Here is a 9,440-nt window from a genome sequence, read left to right as displayed (position 1 = left end):
TCCCTCTGGGTAGCTGGCTGTGACCAAGCAGTGACCACAACCTTGCCCTGAAGGAGGCAAAATTTGATAGAAGTTTTAAAAATCACAATATCACAGAATTCCTTAAGTGGTTCAAATAGCTAACAGCTGGGCTAGTAGCCCAAAGTTTAGCACTTCAGACCCACTCAAAGGCTCCTTGAAAGAAAGGCCTATCAATTTCTGAATAGTGAACCTTGAAAACCCCACGGAGTAGAGTTCTACCCCACACACATGGGGTTACCATGAGTTAGAATCTACTGGACAGCGACTAACAACAACCTAGCTGTTTGGCTCACCTGGAAGCAATGACACAGTGATTTTTAAATCTGATTGTAAAAAGATCACATTATTATAGAAGATTTGGAAAATATAGCAATGTATATAAAATGAAGTAACTTATAAAAACCCATGAACCAAAGATAAACATCTTTATGTAATTTCTTCAAGTCTCACGCATATATTCTTGCCATCTAGTTCATTTCAACTCATACTGACCCAATGTACAACAGAACGAAACACAGCCTATCCTGTGCCATCCTCATAATACTTGCCATGCCTGAGCCTATTGTCACAGCAACTGTGTCTGTCCATCTCAGTGAGGGTCTTCCCTATTTTTGCTGACTCTACTTTATCAAGACTGATATCATTCTCCAGGAATTGGTCACTTCTGACAACAGGGCCAAAGTACAGGAGACGAAGTCTGTTCGTTCTTACTTCTAAGGAGCTTTCTGGCTGAACTTCCTCTTGGACAGACTTATTCATTCTTCTAACAGTCATGATCCAATATTCTTCATCAACATGACAGCTCAGATGCATCAATTCTTCTGTTGTCTTCTTTATTCATTGTCCAGCCCTCACGTGTATACGAGGCTATTGAAATTACCACAGTTTGGGTCAGGTGCACCTTAGTCTTCAGAGTGACATCTTTCCATTTTATACTTTCAAGAGGTCTTTTGCAACAGGTTTGCTCAATATAATACATCCTTTCATTCCTTAGGCTTTGATTATGGATCCAGGTAAAATGAAATCCTTGACAACTTCAATCTTTTCTCAGTTTATCATGATGTTGCTTATTGGTCCAATTGTGAGGATTTTAATTTTCTTTATTTTGAGATGTAATCCATACTGAAGCCTGTAGTCTCTGATCTCCCTCAGTAAGTGCTTCAATGTATCTTCGTTTTCAGCAAGCAAGGCTGTGTCATCTGCAAATTCGCAGGTTATTAATGAGTTTTCCTTTAATCCTGATGCTGCGTTCTTCTTCATATAGTCCAGCTTCTTGTATTATTTGCTCAGCATACAGATTGAATAAGTATGGTGAAAGGATACAACCCTGATGCACACCTTTCCTGATTTTAAACCACACAGTATCTCCTTGTTCTGTTTTAACGACTACCTCTTGGTCTATGTACAGGTTTCTCACAAGCACATTTAAGGGTTCTGGAATTCTAGTTCTTTGCAATGTTATCCATAATTTGTTACAATCCACACAGTTGAATGCATATGCATAGTCAATGAATCCCAGGTAAATATCTTTCTGGCATTCTTTGCTTTCAGCCAAGATCCATCTGACATCAGCATCGATACTCCTTCTTCCATGTCCTCTTCTGAATCCAGCTCGAGTTTCTGGAAGTTCCCTGTCAATATACTGCTGTAACCATTTTTGAAATATTTTCAGCAACATTTTATTTGTATGTGATATAAATGATATGGTTTAATAATTTTCACATTCTGTTGGATCACCTTTCTTTGGAATGGGCACAAATATGGATCTTTTCCAGTTGTTGGCCAGGTAGCTATCTTCCTAATTTCTTGGCATAAAGGAATGAGCACCTCCAGTGCTGCATCTGTTTACTGAAACATCTCAGTGGGTATTCTGTCAACTCCTGGAGCCTTGTTTTATTGCCAGTTCTTTCAGTGCAACTGGACTTCTTCCTTCAGTACCATTGGGTCTTGATCATATGCTCCCTCCTGAATTGGTTGAACATCAACCAATGCTTTTTGGTACAGTGACTCTGTGTATTCTTTCCATCTTCTTTTGATGCTTCCTGCATCTTTCAATATTTTGCCCACAGAATCCTCAATATTGCAACTTGAGGCTTCAATTTTTTCTGCAGTCCTTTCAGCTTGAGAAATGCTGAGCGTGTTCTTCCCTTTTGATTTTCTAACTATAGGTCTTTGGACATTACTTGATAATACTTTCCTTTGTCTTCTCAAGCTGCCCTTTGAAATCTTCTGTCCCAATTTTTTAATTCATCATTTCTTCCATTTGTTTTAACTACTCTCCATTCAAGAGCAAGTTTCAGAGTCTCTTCTAATATCCATTTTGGTCTTTTCTTTCTTTCCTGTCTTTTTAATGACTTTTTGCTTTCTTCTTATATGATGTTCCTGATGTCATCCCACAACTCATTTGGTCTTCAATCATTAGTGTTTAATGTGTCAAATCTTTTCTTCATATGGGCTTTATGTTCAGATGGGATAAACTCAAGGTCATATTTTGGCTCTTGTGGACTTACTTTAATTTTCTTCAGCTTCAACTTAAACTTTCATATGAGCAATTGATGATCTGTTCCACAGTCATCCCCTGGCTTCATTCTGATTGATGATATTGAGCTTCTTCATGGCCTCTTCCCACAGAAGTAGTTGATTTGATTTGTGTGTATTCCATTTGGTGAGGTCCATGTGTATAATCACTATTTATGCTTTTGGAAAAAAGGTATTTGTAGTGAATAAGTGATTGACCTTGCAAAATTCTATCATGCGATTTCCAGTGTCATTTCTGCCACCAATGTCATATTTGCCAACTACTGGTGCTGCTTCTTTGTTTTCAACTTTCGCATTCCAATCACCAGTAATTATTAATACATCTTAATTGCATGATTGGTTGATTTCAGACTGCAGAAGTTGGTAAAAATCTTCAATTGCTTCATCTTTGGCTTTAGTGGTTAGTGCTTAAATTTGAATAATAGTAATATTAACTGGTCTTCCTTGTAGATGTGTGGATATTATCCTATCATTGACAGCATTGTACTTCAGGATGTTGTTGTTGTTGTTTGCCATCGAGTCAGCCCCAACTCCTAGCGACCCCTCCTTGGGTTTCCAAGGCAGTTATCACTACGGAAGTAGGATTGCCCAACCTTCCTTCCGAGGAGTACTTCAGGATAGATCTTCAAATATTCTTTTTGACGATGAATGCTACACCATTTCCTTTTCATTTGTCATTCATTTGTCATATAGTAGGCTATATGTTTGTCTAAAAGCAAAGAATACCAGAAAGATATTTACTTGTGTTTTATTGAGTATGCAAAAGTATTCAGCTGTGTATCATAACAAATTGTGGATAACATTGAGAAGAATGGGAATTCCAGAACACTTAATGTGCTCATGAGGAACCTGTACATAGACCAGGAGGCTGTTGTTTGAACAGAACAAGGGGATACTGCATGGTTTAAATCAGGAAAGAAGTGTGTCAGCGTTGTATCCTTTCACCATGCTTATTCAACCTGTATGCTGAGCAAATAATCCAAGAGCTGGACTATATGAAGAAGATGTCATCAGGATTGGAGGAAGAATTATTAACAACCTGCGATATGCAGATGACACAACCTTGCTTGCTGAAAGTGAAGATGAGTTGAAGCACTTACTGATAAATATTAAAGACTACAGTCTGCAGTATGGATTACACCTCAACATAAAGAAAATGAAAATCTTTACAACTAGACCAATAAGCAGCATCATGATAAATGGAGAAAAGATTTCATATTACTCTCATTTTGAGTAGTGTTACATCAGCAAAGATGATATCAAAGATTTCCTATTACTTGGTTCCATAATCAATACCAATGGAAGCAGCAGTCAAGAAATCATCAGTGTATTTGCCCTGGGCAAATCTACTGCAAAAGACTTCTTTAAAGTGCTCAAGAGCAAAGATGTCTCTTTGAAGACTAAGGTGCACTTAACCTAAGCCATGGTATTTTCAGTCACCTCAAATACGTGTGAAAACTGGACAATGAATAAGTAAGACCAAAGAAGATGTGATGCTTTTGAGTTGTGGTGTTGGCAAAGAATATTGAAAGTACCATGGACTGCCAGAAGAATGAACAAATCTGTCCTGGAAGAAACATAGCAGGAATGCTTCTTAGAGTCAAGGATGGGCAGATTTCATTTCACCTATTTTGGTCATGTTGTCAGAAGGGACTGTTCCTTAGAGAAGGATATTATGCTTGGTAAAGTAGAAGATCAGCAAAAAGAGGGAAGACCCTTAATGAGGTGGATTGACACAGTGACTGCAATAATGGGTTCAGGTATAGCTAAGATTGTGAGGCTGGCACAGGACTGGGCAGTGTTTCGTTCTGTTGTACATAAGGTTGCTATGAGTTGGAGCTGACTTGATGGCACCTAACAACAAACAATAAGTTCTAGGATATTGATCTTTATGCATTCCATTTCATTTTTTACAACTTCCAATTTTTCTTAGATTCATATTTCATACATTCCTTTTTCCATTAATTAATGGATGCTTGCTGCTGTTTCTTCTCGTTTTGAACAGTGTTACATCAGCAAATGAAGGTCCTGAAGGCTTTACTCCATACATCGTTAAGGTGAACTACTTTGAGGAGGCATCTCTTCCCAGTTGTATTTTGAGTACCTTCCAACCTGAGGGGCTCATCTTCTGACACTATATCAGACAATATTTTCCTGCTATTCATAAATCTTTCAGTGGCTAATTTTTTTTAGAAGTGGACCTCACCATGTCTTTCTTCCTAATCTGCCTTAGTCTTATGCATATATACATATATTTGCATATTTGTGATTATACCGATTATAAAATTGTATATTCTGCTTTTGTCATGTAATATTTTACCTTTACTATTTTCTATATCCTCCTTGGGAGGAAGATGGGGCACTCTACTTCCATAGTGATCCTGCCTCAGCAACCCAAGGAGGGGTCACTATGAGTCGGGTCTGACTCGATGGCACGTAACAACAACAACATTTTCTATGTCATTAAATATTTATCAAGAGTGAGTGTGTCATTCATTTATTATTTTCATTCAACAAATAACTTTTCCACTCACTGTGGCTTCTCTCCTCTCTCTTTCCAGCCTGCCAACTACTCCGAGGCCTTTAGTGGATCCAGCTTCACAGGATAGAAGGAACTTGAGTTTCTGAAACACTGTACTAAGTGCTGGGGATTCAGTGGTGAAAACAGTCCCTTCCCTCATGTGGCTTGTTAATGATCTATGTACCAGTTGATCCATTCAGCATTAAGCCTGCCATGTCTATAATCCTTTTCTAGAAGTGGTCCCAGGCACGTCCTTCTCAGAAAGTAGTGGTGCATTGTAAATCACGTGCATTCAGTGAAGTCAGGGACCAGTGCCTGAGCCAGAGCTGCCCAGGAAGGATGGTGCTGTAGTAGGGGGTGAAAAGGATGAGATGCAGAGAAAAACAGAATGAATGACCACCAGAGGAATGGGACTATAGGCTAAAGCCAGTGCGGTCTCTGAGATGAAGAGGAGGCAAAATGCAAATTCTCCACTAGGTCTAGTTGGTAAGTTCCAGTGCACTAAACGCTGAGAACAAGAGGGATTGCTTTATTGGGTACTTTCCCACTTCTTCACGCAGCATAACAACAAACTCCCATTACCAGTGGTTCTCAACTTTTTTAGGGGTTGGTGGCTGTGGCAGAGAGGGTGGGATGTCCAATAGAAATGTGTGTTCCTTCTTTTACAGTGTAGAGTAGTTGCTGGGAAGTGGCTGCTCAGCTAGGAATTATGTTCCTAGCACCTTTTGGACAATGTGGGATGTCACTTGCTGGCCAAGTACAGAATGGGAAATCGTGTGTCTTACTTGCAGACTAAGGTGACGGTGGTGCCCCACCTACATTCTTTCTCTCTAATTGCCAGGACTCTGATGCTCTAGGGGTGGAAGAGCCACAGTTAGAAAGTGCCTGGGTCCTGGATCACCACATGGAAGAAAACAACCTGTTGATCGGAAACACCGGCGTTGGACTAGTTATGCGGGTGCGAAGGAACCTCTGAAGTTGGAGGTTTATTTGTTTCAACATAACCCTATCAAATATAGTAGCATTCTTTGGAGTACTAGTATTTTTGTGAGAATTAAGAATTAATTAAGTCATTTGAAAAAACTACGTTGCACATGTGCTAACTACCCTATTGTACTGATCACTGTTTGAGTAGAACAGTTATTGCTCTGATCACTCTTTTAGATACTCATGAGTCAAAATTCTTGCAGGTCCTAGCAAGTGCATCATTTTCTTTCTTTTATGTGTATCAAGTTGTACTCTGTACCACACAGAAACTATATGCAGCCTAGCTCAATATTCTGCCGGCCCAGATACTTTGTTAACAGCCTGATTCATACTTGTAGCAAAAGCAAACTTATCCATAAATTAAAACGCCCTATTAAGGATTTGTAGGTGCCCTGGTGGTGCAGTGGTTAAGGCATCTGGCTGCTAACCAAAAGGCTAGTTTTGGTTTTTGGAAGTGCCTAAGGCATTTGACTGCTAACCAGAAAGTTGGTGGTTCAAACCCACCACCTACTCCGCAGAAGGAAGGTGCTTGTCCTCGGGCACCTTAGACATTCTGCTAAGTATTGGAGCTTTTTTTCTGAAGGTGAGGAGAAGCCACTGGCGAATCTTAAGCAGGGAGTGAGTGACTTCCCTACTTACCAGCTATATGACTCTGGATCAGTCATTTCACCACTGTGAATCCAAGTCTCCTTATTTGTAGGATGGGGATAGATAGCTGTCTCCTGGGGCAACAGAAAAAACTGGACAAACTAGTGAACCTGAAGACATCTATTGGCGGCCCCAGCAGGGATCTGGAATGGGATGAGCAGACCCCCACCTCCTCTGTGCTTCCCTCCTCCCTCAGCTGAATTCCTTAAGGAATTCAAGCAGGCTGTTCAGTGGCCCAAGTCCCTGTTGTGTGATTTATGGGTAAAATGCTTTTCCCTTGTAAAAATGGCATGGGAATGCCATCTGACCTCTGACTTCACAAGAGTGGAGTAGGATGAAGATCAACAGCCCAAGGCTTATTTCTGAGACAGAGGTCAGATATACCTTCACTCTCCATTTTTTTTTTTTTTTACACCAATTCTGACACCAACTGCCCCTTCCATATCACTCACTACATCTCCAATGGGTTTGATAATATGTTACAGTGGCCACACAAAACTCACAGACCATACTCAGGTTTATGGGGTTTATTGGATAAGTAACAGGAGCTCTGGTAGCATTGTGCCTAAGACATTTGACTGCTAATCAGAAGGCTAGAGGTCAAACCCACCAGCCACTCCTCGGAAGAAAGATGGGGCAATCTACTTCCATAGAGATACTGCCTCAGAAACCCAAGGAGTGGTCACTATGAGTTTACTTGATGGCGGTGAATTTGGGTTTTTTTTGGAACATGTTACGAGTAAGGATCAGAAATGACTCAGGATACAGTTTTTCAATCAGGACAGCCTCTTCTCAGCAGTGCCTGTAGGCATGACTCTCTCTGGCCTTCAGCCTCTTGTCCTCCGTGGTGGCCCCTTGACCTCTGTCCTGCCGAGGCAAGTGTTACAAAGCTCTTTTAGCTCTGCCAATAAGTGCTTACCAAATTAAAAACCAAACTCACTGCCATTGAGTTGATTCTGACTCATAGTGATCCCCATTGGGTTTTTCAGGTGGTAAATCTTTACGGAAGTAGATTGCTCTGTCTTCCTTCTGCGGAGTAGTTGGTGGGTTTGAACCACCAACTTTCTGGTTAGCAGTCAAATGCCTTAGGCACTTCCAAAAACCAAAACTAAACTCACTGCCATCAAGTCAGTTCCAACTCATAGCAACCCCCTTTGGTTTTCTGAGGCAGTAAATCTTTATGGAAGCAATCTTCCTTCTGCGGAGTGGCTGGTGGGTTTGAACCACCAATCTTCTGGTTAGCCTTAGGCACTGAGCCACCAGAGTTCCTTAGGTACTTAGAGGCACCATATCCCACCAGTAAGCTTTGGTTGAAGGCACTCAGCTCTAGCTCTGTAGGTCAGCAAAATTAGCTCCACCAGGTACCCAGAGGCACTTCATTCTGCCAGTAAACCTCTTGCCTGAAGGTGCTCACCTTTCTCATTCTGTGGATCCAGAAGCCCACTGAGCTATCTCCTACCGGATATCCTGGTTCTGCTGCCATTGTTTCTTTCCTGCTGCTTCTTGCCATCTCTTGCTGTCTCAGCAAAGCTCTCTGTCTCCTGGGCTGAGAAGGTTCAGTGCAGGGATCTTGACTCCAAAGGATGCATCCCACTCCTGGCTCTTCTTTCTTGATGGTAGTGAGATTCCCTCTCCCTTTCCTGCCTAGTGGGATGGCAAAACTGACCAATCCCCATGTTAGGGTTCCATATACCTTATTTGCATGGTCTCATCCCCACATGGCTTCCATGCACCTTATTTACATTATTAGTAAATTATCCAATCCCCTTGGTGGGCTGACTCCATGGCACATAACAACAACAACAACAACTTGGTGGGCCACAAGGAGCTCACATTTACATAGTCCTACCTAGTCATTTGGAGCTCTGGTGGCACAGTGCCTAAGACATTTGACTGCTAACCAGAAGATTGGTGATTCAGACCCACCAGACACTCTGTGGAAGGAAGATGGGGCAATCTACTTCTGTAAAGATTTACTGCCTCAGAAACCCAATGGGGGTCGCTGTGAGTTGGAATCAACTCGATGGCAGTGGGTTTGGTTTGGTTTTGGTTTATCTAGTCGTTTGGTGGGAGTTACAAAGACTACAGCTAGAAGGGCCATATTAAATAATTCACTGCACCATACCCTTCTGGCGGACAGGGAGCAGCACTCAACTGAGGACTTTCCTGCTGTGGTAACTTATCTCTTACAGCAGCAGAAGCTGAGGGACTGCAGCCATTTTTTTTTTTTTTTTTAAAAGCACAGGAGACCTCTTCACTTGTGGTTGGAAACCATCTGCTTTATTCTATAGGTGAGCTGTAAATTCTTTGGTTGTAATTTATCAAATATTTACTGAGCACTTACTAATGCTTGCATTTTCTGGGTACGAGGCATAGAGCAATGACCCAAACAATCAATTTTCTGCCATTATGGGCCTCACATTCTCATGGAAAAGACAAATTACAAGCAAAGGTGGTGGTGGTGGGGTGAAACAACAACCAAAAAATTGGCAAGTTGAAACGAGTGCTGTGACTGAGAGAAAAATTGAAGGGGACTCATTTTAGATAGGAAAAGGAGCTCTGGTGGTGTAGCGGTTAAAGCATTTGGGTGCTAATCAAAAGGTCGGTGGTTCAAACCTACCAGCCACTCCACAGAAGAAAAATGAGGCAGTCTACTTTCGTAAAGATTTACAGCCTTGGAAAGCAAATGGGGGTCGCTTAGGGTTGGAATCAACTCTATGTCAGT

The sequence above is a fragment of the Orycteropus afer genome, unplaced genomic scaffold (genome assembly GCF_000298275.1).
Source record: "Orycteropus afer afer isolate SDZICR_OR568_19922 unplaced genomic scaffold, OryAfe1.0 scaffold00290, whole genome shotgun sequence".
NCBI classification, from domain to species: domain Eukaryota; kingdom Metazoa; phylum Chordata; class Mammalia; order Tubulidentata; family Orycteropodidae; genus Orycteropus; species Orycteropus afer.
The sequence above is the reverse complement of the archived record's forward strand: the minus strand, read 5'-3'. Positions refer to the sequence as shown.